General features: G+C 35.0%; 1 long non-coding RNA gene across 1 annotated transcript; it reads right to left on the minus strand.

The window, feature by feature from the left end:
- Positions 1 to 286: 286 nt before the first annotated feature.
- Positions 287 to 3,246, minus strand: LOC114418681. The gene is made up of 3 exons (XR_003668079.1): positions 3,204 to 3,246; positions 2,712 to 2,767; positions 287 to 431 (listed from the first exon to the last, which is right to left on the minus strand). It is a non-coding gene; the product is annotated as an uncharacterized LOC114418681 (long non-coding RNA).
- Positions 3,247 to 16,050: the final 12,804 nt, after the last annotated feature.

Raw genomic sequence — 16,050 nt, forward strand, 5'->3', positions numbered from 1 at the left:
ATTTAGTACCTCTGGTACTCACAGTTATTAATACAAATTATAATTTTACTGATAAAAAAAAAGATAATGCAAGAGAGAAAGAAGGGCAGTGGCAGTCACAACATATATATAGAGAAGGGCAGCAGATAAAATTACAAAAACATTCAACACTAACAATGAACAAGTTCTGAGAGTTTAAATAACAGTAAATACTTCAAAGATATCAGTCCAATGAAAGAAAGGTCATGTAGAGAGGCATGAACATATCAGTCCAATTGAAGAAAGGTCATGTAGACAGCCATAGCATAAGTTACAAATATACCAGTAATGCATACAACAACAATTTCAAATTAGTTTTCGAATCAAAGATATAAATACCTGACTTTGAGGCTTCAAAGATATAATCAAAGCGCTTCCACAGCAACGCCAATTAGCAGTAGTAAATGATAGCCCTAAAAAAACCATACAGAAATTAGCCAGTGTATTTAAAGCCTTTTATCAACAATATGACTCTCACTTCATGGTGATACATTGACTCTCAAAAGACATTATACTGAGAGTGTATTTAAAGCCTTTTTCAGTCATTCTATCAAACAGCTCATGGACAATTTTTTAAGAATACATATCATACATTGACTCTTTAACATAGTTGGGGAAGGCATCATAGGCCTAATGAGGGAAGCAGACTGGAAGAATTTTTATAGTAGCTACAGGGTTGGAATGAAAAATGAACCCATAAACATTCTACAGTATGCAGATGATACTGTTTTTGTGGGTGAGGCTACATGGGACAATGTCTTGGTGTTGAAGGCCATGCTAAGAGGTTATGAAATGGTCTCGGGCTTGAATATTAACTATGCTTAGAGTCAGTTTGGTGTTATAGGGGGTGTTGTTACTTGGACCAATGAAGCAGCTCAAACCCTGAATTGTAGACAATTGGAAACCCCATTCACCTACTTGGGTATTCCAATTGGGGCTAAACCTTCCAGCAGTGTTGTGTGGGAGCCTTTAATCAAAAAATGTGAGTCTAAACTATCTAAGTGGGCCCAGAAAAACATATCAATGGGAGGAAAGATAACTCTAATAAATTTTGTTCTCAATGTTGTACCAATTTATTTATTATCCTTCTTCAAGATTCCACAAAGGGTAGTAAATAAACTGGTAGCCTTGCAAAGGAACTTTCTATGGGGGGGACCAAGACCATAGGAAAATTTCTTGGGTAAAATGGGAGACTGTATGCCTGCCCAAGTCTGAGGGGGGTCTAGGGATTAAAGATATCTCTAAATTTAATATAGCTTTGTTGGGAAAGTGGATATGGGCCTTAGTTTCTGATCTGCAACAACCTTGGGCTAGGATTATCAATTCTAAGTATGGAGGCTGGTCTGATTTTCAGTTAGCTCGTGTTCAAGGGGGGCATTCATACAGGTGGAGGGACCTAAGAAAGCTTTATCACCCATCTGATCAAAGCATTTTTCAACAATGCATGAGCTGGAAGGTTGGGTGTGGGGATAAAGTCAGCTTTTGGAAAGATAAATGGTTAGGGGAAGGTCCTACTCTTCAACAGAAATACAATCAACTGTTTCTCATTAATAGACAGCAACCCGACCTTATTTCAATGATGGGAAATTTCTCTCAAGATAACTGGAGATGGGACTTGAAATGGAGGAGGAATCTGTTTGATCATGAAAGTGATCTAACTGTCAATTTTATGGAAGAAATCAGCTCTATACATATTCAGAGGCATGTTAAGGACATCATGACTTGGAAAACTGATCCTAGTGGTGTTTATTCCACAAAGTCAGCCTACAAATTAATGATAACCCCCTCTACTCCAGCCTCTGAACTGAGATCCTCAACATTACTATGGAAATTGAAAATTCCCCCAAAAGCTGCAGTTTTCACTTGGAGGCTTCTTAAAGGCAGGCTCCCTACTAGAGCTAATCTCATAAGAGGAAATGTGATCATCCAGGACACTGTTTGTCCCCTCTGTGGCCTAGAACAGGAGGAGGTGGGCCATCTATTTTTTAATTGTAAGAGGATAGTAGGCCTGTGGTGGGAGTCGATGACATGGGTACAGGCTCAGGGACCTCTCCCAACTTCTCCAGTGGATCATTTTCTACAATTCTGTGATGGATTTGGAGCACATATAAACCATAGTTCATGGTGTGGATGGTGGGTTGCTCTGACCAGTACCATATGGCAGCATAGGAATCTCCTCATTTTCCATGAAAAACCATTTGACACATCTAAAGTCATGGAAGATGCTTTGTTCTTAGCTTGGTCTTGGTTAAAAGCTAGAGAAAAAGGCTTTAACACTAGTTTTAACCAATGGTCTTCTAATATCTCAGATTCCTTTGGTTAATCCGAGTGGGTTATCCTTTTAGTTGGGTTAGCTTGGGTTTTTGGAGGGCAGCACCAGAGGTGCTTTGTAACATCTTTTTCTAGTACCTCTTGTACTGTTTTTGACTATATTAATACATATATATAATTTGCCTTCCAAAAAAAACATATCATACTTCTATCCAGTCAAACTAAAGCAATAACTAATTAATTTAATTAAACAGGGACCAATTTAGATGTGAATCATTAAAGGTAGATGATGGCATTCAAAGAATGATAGCAAACCTTTCTATTTCTATTTTTTACACATTTAAAACTCAAACATATAAAATAAAATATATATAACAAACTAACAAAGATAAAGACAAAAAAAAAAGGAAATATACACTCACCTCAGTTGGTGCTGCTGCCCATCATTTCACTCTCACAACAAATAGGAATCATGTACCTGCATGGAAGAAATAATCACACAACACACAATGATCAGAATAAGCAAATGCATATAATTAAGCATGATACAATATCAATATTGATGGAAGTAACAATGACTTGTCAAAAATTTGGATGAAATTCAATATGTAAATCAAAGCTTTGTCACTGAAACCCTCTGTGTAAATCAAAGCTTTGTCCCTGAAACCCTCTATGTAAATTTCACAGCCTCGTCTCTCCCTTCCTGAAAACCCACTAAAAACTGCCTAACCCCCCCTGTTGTTACTCCATAATTTATTCTGCAATAACTGCTTAAGGCAGTTACATATGGTCCTAAATCACTACACATTCAGTTACTATTAACCCTTTGTGCCTAACTAGGGTTTCGAAACATCACAACAGAGACTGACCATTGAAAAATGGATTTTCATCATTAACATACAACAGAGACATACCTTCGATGGAAGCGCAGACACGAACTCCACAAACGCGAACTCGGCAATGTGGTTGCAGTCACGGAAGCGCAACCCAGTTTGCGACAAAAACGAACTCAGGTAGAAGGAGAAACAACAATAACGCCCTAGGAGTACCCTTTCCGGGACTCTTTCCTTTCCTACTTTTCTTCGACCTGCGAAAGTTAGCAAATGTTAAAACAACGAATGCCTAATGTTAAAACGAAAGGACGTACCTCAATGGATAAGTGGCAAAGACGATCTCCACAAACACGATCTCCACAATGTGGTTGCATTCATGGAAGCGCAGGCGACTTTGACACAAAGACGATCTCAGGCAGAAGGAGAAAGAAGAAGAACGATAGGGTTCAAGCGCGCGGGTTCTGCAATTTCAGAAGTTTAATATATAATGATAACAACATCGGTTTTTTAAAAATAACCGATGTTAACATCAACTACGTAACATCGGTTATAATAAAACCGATGTTAACATCGACTCCATAACATCAGTTTTTACAAAACCGATGTTAACAACGGCATACTAACATCGGTTTTTCCAAAACCGATGTTAACTACTCCATAGTAACATCGCTTATTTTAATAACCGATGTTACTATGGAGTAGTTAACATTGGTTTTGGAAAAACCGATGTTAACTAAGTCTACTTATTTACAAAAATGCCACCGCTCTTTTGTTAACATCGGTTATGTGAATAACCGATGTTAAAGGTCTGATGTTATATGTAAAAATTGTAGTAGTGACTTGATTAAGTCTGGAATACATCCTTTTCACCCGTGCCATTCTATTGTTATGTCTATCATGGTGGCTATATATATCCTCTTTCAGCCATGTCTCTGTGAGACACATTTTAAGGGAGGCAAAGGCTCCTGCAGATGCTCTTTCGAAAATGGGAATGCGTTGATCAGTGGAGTTGGCATCCAGTTTTTGGATAGGGCCTCTGTTTCTATTCACTCTTTGTTGCTAGCCGACTTTTCGATTGTTGTTTTCAGCTGTTAGTTTCTTGTTTCCTATACTTTTGGCTGCTTTTTAGGCCCATCCAGCAATAAATAAAAAAAATAGTACAATCATATATTCATTATTTAATGTTACGTATGAGTGAGATACTATTATAGTTTATTCTTAGAAAGTTATTTATGGTAGAAATTCGTTTAGGTAATTGAAATATAGTTTGACATATTTTCATATTTGATTCTTATCAATCACAAACAACTAATTTTATTTAGTGTAACAAATCGTAATTGTAAGTTCTTTTTTATTTAAACTAGATGTTGGTATAACTTTCAATCAAAGGAAATGTTAAGTTCAATTAAATCCATGGAAGATTTTAACATAATCAAGTATCACATATCATGTTCCAAAATAGTTATTTTGATAATTAGTTTTTGTAACTAAAGGTGTTTTTAATAATTAAGAGATACTTGGATTATAAGTAAGAAATTTACTTATCTTGGTTGTAGTTATAAAAGTAATTTTTGAATGAGTTTGTATTTTATAATAAATATGTTTTCAAAATAAGTAAAAGCTGTATAAATTTGATCGTTAAACAAGTTAAAATGCATAGAAAGAAAATGACTTGTATAGTAAATTGCCTTGAAAGTAAATCGAAATTCAAATGCAACAAAGCTAAAATGACAAAAATGTCAAATCCTTTTGAAATATAAATTGAAATTAAATGCAAAAAAAATGTAAAATTGTAAAAAAAAGAATAATAAACAAATAAGTTTAGAGTTCAGAGAAGAAATAGCGATTGAAAGGACTTAAGAGTTTAGAGAAGAAGTGTAGAAGAGATTTGCATGAAATGTAAATTGGTCAAAGAAACAAAAGTGCAGAAATTGTAAAATGCATTTAAGTATGGGTTCAAACATATACTTTTTTCTTGTAAATGGTAGTCATTTCCTTGTGTAGCATGTTGGTGTAAAGGTGCTTGTTTGATCTTCATAACCTAAAAGAAGTGACTATCGTTATGCCTATTTATAGCCTAATTCAACTCAACGATCTGTTGGATCGAGTGGCCTCAAAATAATTAAGAATGGGGGGTTGAATTAATTATTCCTAAACATTTACTAATTAAAAAATTATTCTTCTAAGGATTTTACTAAATTGTTAAGAGAATGAAGAGTAGAAGAGAAACTTAACAGAAAGTAAAAGCAGAAACTAAATGCACAACGGAAAGTAAAAGAGTAGGGAAGAAGGAGACAAATACACAAGAGTTTTTATACTGGTTCGGCAACAACCCATGCCTACATCCAGTCCCCAAGCAACCTGCGGTACTTGAGATTTCTTTCAACCTTGTAAAAATCCTTTTACAAGCAAAGATCCACAAGGGATGTACCCTCCCTTGTTCTCTTTGAACCTAGTGGATGTATCCTCCACTAGAACTGATCCACAAGAGATATACCCTCTCTTGTTTTCAGTCAAACCCAATTAGATGTACCCTCTACTTGTACCACAAAGGATGTGCCCTTCAATGTGTTAAGACAAAGATCTCAGGCTGTTAAACCTTTGATACTTTGTGAATGGGGATACAAAAGAATTCTCAGGCGGTTAGTCCTTTGAATACTTTTGTATTAGGGAATGGGAAGAATCAAAAGAATTCTCAGACTGTGTCATTTTGAATTCTTTGACAAGGGAGACGGGAGACACAAAAGAATTCAGACGGTTAGTCCTTCGTTCTTTTGGAAAAGGGAGAAAAGAGACACAAAAAGAATTCAGGCGGTTAGTCCTTGGCGAATTCTTTTTGGCAAAGGGATAAGAGAATGGAAAGATGAATAGCACAAGTTTTCAAGGTTTGGAAAACCAGAAAATTTCATAAAGCTTTTGGTACAAAGAAGAAGAAGAAGTTCAAAGAGATTCAAGGCTTGTAAAGGATTGTAAGAGATTGATTGGAAAAGTATTCAAGATTGAAAGAATGAATTCATTGAAAATACAAAACAAAGCCTTGCTTTTATAGACTCTTCATGTCTGGTCAAGAAGACCATTTAGAAGAGTTATAACTTTTAGAAAAACTTAAAACCAATTTGAAAAAGTCAAAACATTATGAAGAGTTACATCTTTTGATTTATTCAGAAACAGTCACTGGTAATCGATTACCAAATCAGTGTAATCGATTATACAAAGCTTTTATGTGAAAAGATGTGACTCTTCACATTTGAATTTGAATTTCAACGTTCAAAGGCACTGGTAATCGATTACCAAAACATTGTAATCGATTACAGCTTTTTGAAAATAATTGGAACGTTGTAAAATCAATTTGAAAACTTTTTCAAATCCATTTTGCTACTGGTAATCGATTATAACATTATGGTAATCGATTACCAGAGAGTAAAAACTCTTTGGTAAACATGTTTTGAGAAAAACCATGTGCTATTCAATTTTTGAGAAAACCTTTTCATACTTATCTTGATTAAGCCTTCTCTTGATTCTTGAATCTTGATCTTGATTCTTGAGATCTTGAATCTTGATTCTTGACTCTAAAATTTCTTCTTGAGTCTTGAATTCTTCTTGATTCTTATCTTGAACTCTTGAAGTGTTCTTGATTCACTTGAGTTGTTCTTTGATTGATCTTTGATTCACTTGAGTTGTTCTTTGATTGATCTTTGATTCCCTTGAGTTGTTCTTTGATTGATCTTTGAGCTTTTGTCATCTCCTTTGTCATCATCTTTTGTTATCATCATTGTTATCATCAAAACACCTTTGAATCACCTTTGATTCACCATGAAGCTTTGCTTCTACACGATTGACTTACATAATTTTTACAAGTATACAACTTATTTTAAACACATATCTATGATGTCAACACTTGTATCTTTGTGCCTCATGTCAAAAAACCGTTGATAACTGATGGAAGCCTGCTTGAGAAGCTTCTATGGAAGCTGGATCTTTGAGCTTCAATAAGTTCCTTCAATGGTGATTTTCACCCATGAAGTTGTAGCAGAAGATAAAGGAGAAGAAGTGAGAGGAGGCATCATCCACTAGAGAATAAGCCATGTAAGGAGAAGTTTCACCACCAAGAGAGTGTCTTGGATAAGAAGCTTGGAGAGGAAGCTTTAATGAAGGAAAGGAATGAGAGAGAGAAGGGGCGTGGGAATTGAAGGAAATTATAGAGAGAAGTTGAACTTTGAAGTGTGTCTCACAAGTTTTTCATTCATTAAAGTTATGACAAGTGTTACACATGTTTCTATTTATAGCCTAGCACACGGGACACTTTGAAGGAAATTGGCATTGTATTAAATAGATAGTAAGGAAGATTGCATTACAAGGACCTTTGGTTGCTAGGCTCCCAACAATGGGGATTTAGCCTCTCATTGTTATGAGAGGCTTTACACTTTAAGGACTGATGTGGATAAAAGAATAAGAGGGATGGATAATGGAAGAAGAGGGGGAAATGGCTATAGAATGAGGGTTTCCCCTATTATAGATGCTCAGGCATTGGATGTATTCATTAGAGAACTCTAAGTCTTTGTGTATCTTTCTTTTTTGCTTCCTACTCCTTTTATAGGCCCGAGGTAGCTTAAAATCCACATGACCTCACGCTAAGCGCGTTCTTCTGGGCTTAGCGGGGCGATAATGCGCTGAGCGCGGTAATGTCTGGGCTTAGTGAGGTGTTCACGCGCTTAGTGCGGGATTTCGCGCTAAGCGTGCCTTTGAGCTTCTTCGTAGGTCTTCTTCACGCTAAGCTTGAGCTTGACTGCTAAGCGAGGAGGTGCGCTGAGCCTGGCTTGTGCATTAAGCAAGTTGTCTCATCTTCAAGTTTTTGCATCAATTTTCCTCCAAAGCACTTGTAATTTACTTCTTTTGAATCTTGTTGGTAAAAAATTAACATGATATTAAATTTCTCATTATTTCATTAAAAACAACAGTAAAGCAAAGGAATTCTAATCAATCATAGTCAAAATTGACTATCAATTAAACCTAAATTCCACAATTATCATGCCTATAAACATCAGATATTTTTTTATTCTAATATCCATTTCCTATTTCCTATATTAGGCTTGCACAGTCCTTGTGCAACTGTGCTAGGGTTTCCCCCAAAGCCCTTTCATTCAAGGTCTTTACCACCGCCATCATTGCCCTCGAGGCTTTCTTGGCCCTCCCGCCCAAAACTTAACATTGCTCCCAAAGACGACACTCGCACCCCTTCAAGGAAAAACCTTTGCTAAAGTCCTCTCCGACTCATTCAACTTTCCTCTGAGTCAGTTATGTTAGAGATAAGGGGAGCAACATGAAGATTAAGCTTTAAAGTTTTTAGAATTTTTATCTTTTTACATGCCCAACTCTTTGAGTGGCATTTGTATTGATTGTTGCATCATCATGCATCATGCATCATCATGTAGAGGTAGGAAAATTGTTTCTAAAGTTAGAAACTTCTTCAGTGCATAAAACTCTTTGTCTAAATCGATTACCAAGCTATCCGTAATTGATTACACGAGTCCTTTGAAGCTTGCAAAGAGATCCTCGTCTCGGTTTAATCAATTACCAATTAACAGTAACCGATTACACAGTTCAATTGAGACCATGTCTGGTTTTTCATGAGTATCTGCTTTAATCGATTACCAAGTGATAATAATCAATTGAAAGTGTTCCCTGAAGTGATTCAGAACTCTTTAATCGATTAAATCAAGAATCTAAACGATTACATTGTTCTTGAAAGCTTTCCAGGTGTTGGAAAGAACACTTTAATCGATTACAGACGGTTATAATGGTTTTATCTATAAATACCACCTTGTGTTCTCTCTTTTCAGAGATCAAAATAAGTATTTTAGAATAATTTTGTGTGACTCACACATTCAAGTCTTCGTTTATGAAGCATTCATGGTAAAAGCAAGTTGTTAACATCTTGTGTGATCAATAAGATATCCATTCAATCAAGCATAGGTTATTATATTTGAATGACCAGGTTGTGTCTCTCCTTGACTCAGTTTTTCATGTGTTTTTACATGTTGTTAGCATATGCATGAGTTTTTGAAGGCATGCTAGAATATGGTTTCCTAGTTTAGGCTAAGGGTAAGTGTCTCTTAGGCTCTTATTCACAAAGGACCCTAGGGTTAGGTACCTTAGTCTCCTTTTTAGGTAGGAACTGAGATTGATTGTCATTGCTTGTAAGAATTCAAAGTGCATAGTGGAAATCTAATTCAGAATGAATTAGATAACTAGAGTAGCATCTCTAGAGATAGAGAGTGAACCAGTATAAAAATTGGTGTACTTCTTTTCTTGATACTACCTCTCTCTCTTTCATTGTATTCTTGATCAATTTGTTGAGTTTAAAGAAAATTTCATTTTGAAAAAAAAAAACTTTAACAAAAGGATATTGTGTACGGATGATTGATTAGATATTGGTTTTAAGCAAAAGTTTGTGATACAATTCTTGGAAGCAAAAGTTTTTCAAAAATCTATTTTTAAGTTTAATTTGATTTCAAAACCAATTCACCCTCCTTGTCTTGGTTTGTGAGTTCCATCATGTTTTTCAATTGGTATCAGAGCTACATCTTGAAAGTTGCTCAAGATAACAGTTTTTTCTAAAATGAGCTCTAAACATATCACTTTCAACGAGGGTGTCTCTCTCAATCGACCACCATTGTTTGAGGGAGTGCATTTCCCGTTTTGGCAAAAGAAATGGAAATCTTTATTCAATCAATTGATCCCGGTGCATAGAATGCTATTGTTAAAGAACCATCTATACAAACTAAAGAAGTGAATGATGAATCGGTTCCCAAAGAATGAGATGAGATGAAAGATGATGAGAAAACAAAAGTGCAAGATGATAAAAAAAGCTAAAAACATTTTAACTTTTGATTTATCTTATGTTGAATTTTTTGGTACTGCAAGGTGCAAAAATGCAAAGGAAATATGGAAAATGCTTGAAGTCACTCCTGAAGGTACTATAGATGTAGGAAGATCAAGAAAGCACACTCTTGTATCTGAATATGAAGCTTTTAGAATGAAGAATGCTGAAACCATTTCAAAACTTCAAACAAGATTCACCCGTATTGTGAATCACCTGTTTGGTCTTGGAAAAATGTTTAAAGATGATGAACTAAACATCAAAATCCTCAATTGTCTTACAAGAACTTGAGAACCAAAGATCACAGCAATCAAGGAATCAAAGGACTTGGTAACAATGTCGATGGAAGCTCTCTTTGGAAAATTGCTTGTGTATGAACTTGAGTTGATTCAACAATCTCTTGTAGAAGAAACAAAAAAAAAAAAGAATTCCACTCAAGGTTAGTTCTTCAAAGGAAGATTGTTAAGAAAGCTCTAGTGATGACGAAGATGTAAAGAATTTAAGCTTGATGGTGAAGAAGTTTGGGAAATTTCTAAAAAGATCCAAAGATAGAAAATTCACTAAATCTTCAAAAAAGGTAGAAAGCAACAACAACACCTTCAAATGCTTTGAATGCGGGAAGCAAGGCCACATCAAATCAGAATGTCCTATCTACATTAGAAAAAAACTTGTTGAAAAGAAAGAAAAGAAGGATGGAAAATAGAAAAAGGCCTACATAGCTTGGGAAGACAATGCATCCACATCCTCAGATTCTTCTAGTGAAGAAGTTGCAAATGTGTGCTTGATGGCTGATTTAATGGATGACTCCTCGACCATTGAAGAAACTTAGGTGTGCCTAAAAGCAAGAGACTCACTATGGTACTTGGATAGTGGCTGCTCTAGGCACATGACAGGTGACAAGTCCAGACATACTAACCTTGTGTTAAAGGAAAAAGGATATGTCACTTTTGAAGACAATAATAAGGGAAAAATTATGGGAGAATGAAACATTGGAAATCAACACAAGACATAAATAAAAAATGTTTTATATGTTGATGGACTTAAGCACAATCTAAAACGGGTTAGGTTGTTCTCAAGGTAAAAGAATAGGTAATATCTACATGTTGAATATTGAACATGCATCACTTTATGAACTTAGTTGCTAGGTAAGCAAGATCATGGTTATCAAACTCTCGAGTTAACTCGTTAACTCTTACGAGTTTATGAGTTCACTTGTCCTCTACAAGTTGACTCTTGAGTAAACTCTTTTTTTAGTAGACTCTAGGCAAACTCTATAAACTCTAAGTAAATTCGGTAGACTCTTGAGTTTACCACCGAGTCAACAAGTTAGCAAGTTAAAAAACTAGACCAAAATGTAAGTCATTTTTTATTGTTTTTTGTCTGTTTAGCATTCAACATACCTTCATTTAATGTGTTATTCTCAAATACAAAATTCTCAAATTTAATAATATCAAACCCTTGTTCTCTAATAACATCAAACCCTCAATGAGAATGATCTACCACTACTATAACGTCTGTAAGTTATTATCTAGTAGTGATGTATTGTTACTAGACTTGGTTATTTAAATATTTTGAGCTCTGTGATTTACTATTTTGCTTTATTATATTATTGAAATGTTTAATTAGTCTGTTATTTATAGATATTTTGTTATTATTTTTATATGAAGTAGACTCTTACGAGTCTACGAGTTGAGCCCACGAGTCGAGTCTATAGAACTCTCACGAGTCTGCGTAAACTCTTGAGTTTGATAACCTTGAGCAAGATTGATGATTCTTGTTTATGGCATCGTAGGGCTGCACATATAAACATGTATCATCTCAATCATCTAGTTAAAAAGGATTTAGTATTTGGTATTCCAAAACTCAAGTTTGAGAAAAATAAATTGTGTGAAGCATGTCAAAAGGGAAAACAAGTTAAAAACTCTTCAAAGTAAAAATGTTGTTTTAACTTCAAAACGTCTTGAAGTACTTCATATAGATTTATTTGAACCATCAAGAACTATGAGTTTAGGTGGAAACTACTATGGCTTAGTAATTTTTGATGATTATTCAAGGTTTACTTGGACTTTGTTTTTGAAAACCATAAATGATGCTTTTGTTGTTTTTTGCAAACTTGCCAAAGTTATTCAAAATGAGAAAGGTCTTGATATTGTTTCAATTAGAAGTGATCATGGAGGTGAATTTCAAAATGAGTATTTTGAAAAAATTTATGAAGAAAATGGAATTCACCACACTTTATCCACCCCAAGAACACCTCAAAAAAATGGTGTTGTGGAGAGAAAAAATAAATCTCTTGAAGAAGGAGCTAGAACTCTTCTAAATGAAACAAAGCTGAAAAAGTACTTTCCAGTTGATGTTGTGAGTACTGTTTGTTATACTCTCAATAGGCTTCTTATAAGACTTATGAGCTTTACAAAGGAAGAAAACCAAATATAACTCATTTAAGGGTTTTTGGATGTAAATGCTTCGTTTTAAACAATGGAAAAGAATCTCTTGGCAAATTTGATGCAAAAGACAATGCGGCATTTTTTCTTGGTTACTCATTGCAAAGCAAGACATATAGAGTGTTTAATAGGAGAACTTTGTGTGAGGAAGAATCCGTACATGTTGTGTGTGATGAAACCAACTCTCTTATTCAAGAAAATACTTTTAAAGATGAAGATGCAGGTTTTCAGGATAAGGACACTGCACTTGAAGATGAAACCAAAGTTAAGGATCTTGAACAAAGCAAGGAAATCACTACCACACCTCCTAAAGACCTCCCAAGGAAATGGAGAACTCAAAGAGACCTCTCCTTGGATAACATAATTAGTGAAATACCAAAGGGAGTATTTACTCGCTCTAGACTTAGGATCTTATGCAATAACATGGCTTTTGTTTCTCAAATTGAACTAAGAAACATAGATGAAGCTTTATATGATGAGCATTGGTTGTTGGATATGCATGAAGAATTAAATTAGTTTAAAAGGAATGAAGTGTGGGATTTAGTCCCTAAACCTGCCTTTCACAAGCTAATCATAACCAAATAGGTGTTTTGAAACAAGCTTGATGAATTAGGCATCATAATTAGAAACAAGGCCAGATTGGTTGCTAAAGGATATAACCAAGAGGAAGGCATTAACTATGACGAAACCTATGCCCCTGTTGCAAGGTTGGAAGCTATTAGGTTGTTGCTTGCTTTTGCATGTATTATGGATTTCAGATTATATCAAATGGATGTGAAGAGTGTTTTTCTCAATGGATACATTGAAGAAGAGATATAAGTAGACAAACCTCCAAGTTTTGTAGACTTTGAACATCCCAATCATGTTTACAAGCGGGAAAAGGCTTTGTATGGTTTAAAACAAGCACCTAGATATTGGTATGAAAGATTGAGCAATTTCCTAATTGGACAATCTTTTGTAAGAGGTTGACAAAACATTGTTTATCAAGAGATCAAACAATGAGTTGTTGCTTGTGTAAATTTGCTTTTCTCAATGGATACATTGAAAAAGATATATAAGTAGACCAACCTCCAAGTTTTGTAGACTTTGAACATCCTAATCATGTTTACAAGTTGGAAAAGGCTTTGTATGATTTAAAACAAGCACCTAGATCTTGGTATGAAAGATTGAGAAATTTCCTAATTGGACAATCTTTTGTAAGAGGTTGACAAAACATTGTTTATCAAGAGATCAAACAATGAGTTGTTGCTTGTGTAAATTTATGTTGATGACATAATCTTTGGTGCTACTAATGAAGCTTTGTGTAAGGAATTTTCCGGTTCTATGTAGGAAGAATTTGAGATGTCTATGATGGGAGAATTGACCCTCTTCCTTGGACTTTGAATCAAGCATATGAAACATGGAACCTTCCTATGTCAAACAAATACTATATAGAATTGATTGAGAAATTCAACATGGAAAAGTGAAAAAAGGCATCAACACCAATGGCAACATCCACTTATCTTGACTTGGATGAAAAAGGTAAATCAGTATATGAGTCAAGGTACAAAGGCATGATTGGCTCACTTATTTACTTTACTATAAGTCGACCAAATATTATGCTTAGTGTTTTCTTGTGAACAAGGTATCAAGCTAATCTTAAGGAATCTCACTTAATAGTTAGCAAAAGGATCATAAAGTACCTTAAGGGCACAACCAAAGTTGGTTTCTGGTATCCCAAAGGTACATCCTTAAGTCTAATTGGCTTTTTAGATTTTGACTTTGTAGGATGCAAGCTACATAGAAAAAGCACAAGTGGGACATGTCATCTCTTAAGAAGTTTACTTGTATCTTGGAATTGCAAGAAACAAACCTGTGTGGCACTATCCACTGCAAAAGCAAAATATATTACAAATGGAAGTTGTTATGCTCAAAGTCTCTGGATGAAACAACAACTAGAAGAAATTGGAATAACTCTTGATCTCATCCCTTTGAAATGTGGCAACACAAGTGCTATTAATTTGTCGAAAAATCCGGTCATGCATTATAGAACCAAACATATAGAGATTAGGCATCATTTTCTTAGAAATCATGTATCAAAAGGTGATTATTGCATTGAGTTTGTTGATAGTGAATATCAACTAGTTGACATCTTTACTAAACCTCTTGCTAGAGATAGGTTCTTCTTTATTAGGAATGAGCTAGGTATCCTAGATGGATCTAGTATTGAATAATGTTACGCTTTAGAACATGTAGCTTGATATATGCTCTCTATGTCTGTCTTTTTTTTTTCCTGAATATCTTTGTATTTTGATATGTGATTGAAAATATTTTTCTGAAAATCCATGTTTTGCCCTGTCTTTTCGTGATTTTCATTGTTTTAATAGATTACGTACTCGTTTCAATCGATTACACGGTGTTGTTGTGTGTTTATCAATTTTTTTAAGTTTTTGTTCTGATTGATTACCCCATGATTAAATCAATTACCATATATGCTTTAGTGGTTCTATGGTTTAAGGTTTTTTGTTGTAATCAATTATTGCACCGTATTAATCGATTACATGCTTTGGCTTACAACTTTTTTTGGCTTTGTGTTTCGTTGTAATTGATTACGGCTTCAGTTTAATTGATTACTTGTTATGGTTTATGACCTCTTTTGGCTGTGTTCTATTTTAATCGATTACATTACGTCTTAATCGATCATAAAGGCCTCAGAGGGAGTTTTTCTATCATATTTAATCGATTACTCCTCATTTTAATCGATTGTTTATATCAGCTTTTGGTTTTGGGTGAAAACAAAGGCCAATTTAATCGATTATTATGTAATTGTAATCGATTTCCTACGTGTTTTTGTGTGTTGTAATTTGTTACATCTCTTCATCTTTACCTCATCAACCACCATTATTAATGCATTTACTCCCGCCACCCACCTCAGCCAACCAAAATGCCTCAGCCTCTCCTTAAAAGCCAACCTTATCCTATCCATAAATCACACCAACACATCTTCTAAAACCCTCATTACATCCCTCTCTGAACCCAAACATCTTCTACTCTCAAACCTTTTGTCTCTTTTTCAAGATGGTGAGAAACCATTCAAAAGCATAGAAGAAAGCAAAAACCTCCAAGAGGAAGCAAGGTGAGTGCTCCCAGGCTGCTATTAACTGCTTGGACACATAGTTCACAGATGAAAGCAAGAAGAATGAGTACAAAATGATATATGTTGTCAAAAATGTAAAGGTACCTAACGTAGCTCCTTATGGAGCTTGTAGGCCTTGGATCTTCTTCATCAATGGAGTCTTTTACTTCTTGAAGATGAATGGAAGCAGAATGGAGAAGGAAGAAAGATGATTGGAGACGCTACTTCAAGGAGAAGATGAGTCAAGAACAAGCTCACCACCATAGAAAGTCATGGATAAGAGCTTGAAGGTAAGAGAAGATGAGGGGAGGGAAAAGGAGAGAAGGAGCACGAAATTTTGTGCCTCAAATAAGGTCTGAACTTTGAAGTGTAATTCTCAAATGATCAAAGTTCAAAAAATACACACACAAGGCCTCTATTTATAGACTAAGTGTTACACAAAATTGGAGGAAAATTTGAATTTCTATTCAAATTTCACTTGAATTTGAA

This window comes from Glycine soja, chromosome 7 (assembly GCF_004193775.1).
Source record: "Glycine soja cultivar W05 chromosome 7, ASM419377v2, whole genome shotgun sequence".
In the NCBI taxonomy this organism is placed as follows: Eukaryota; Viridiplantae; Streptophyta; class Magnoliopsida; order Fabales; family Fabaceae; genus Glycine; species Glycine soja.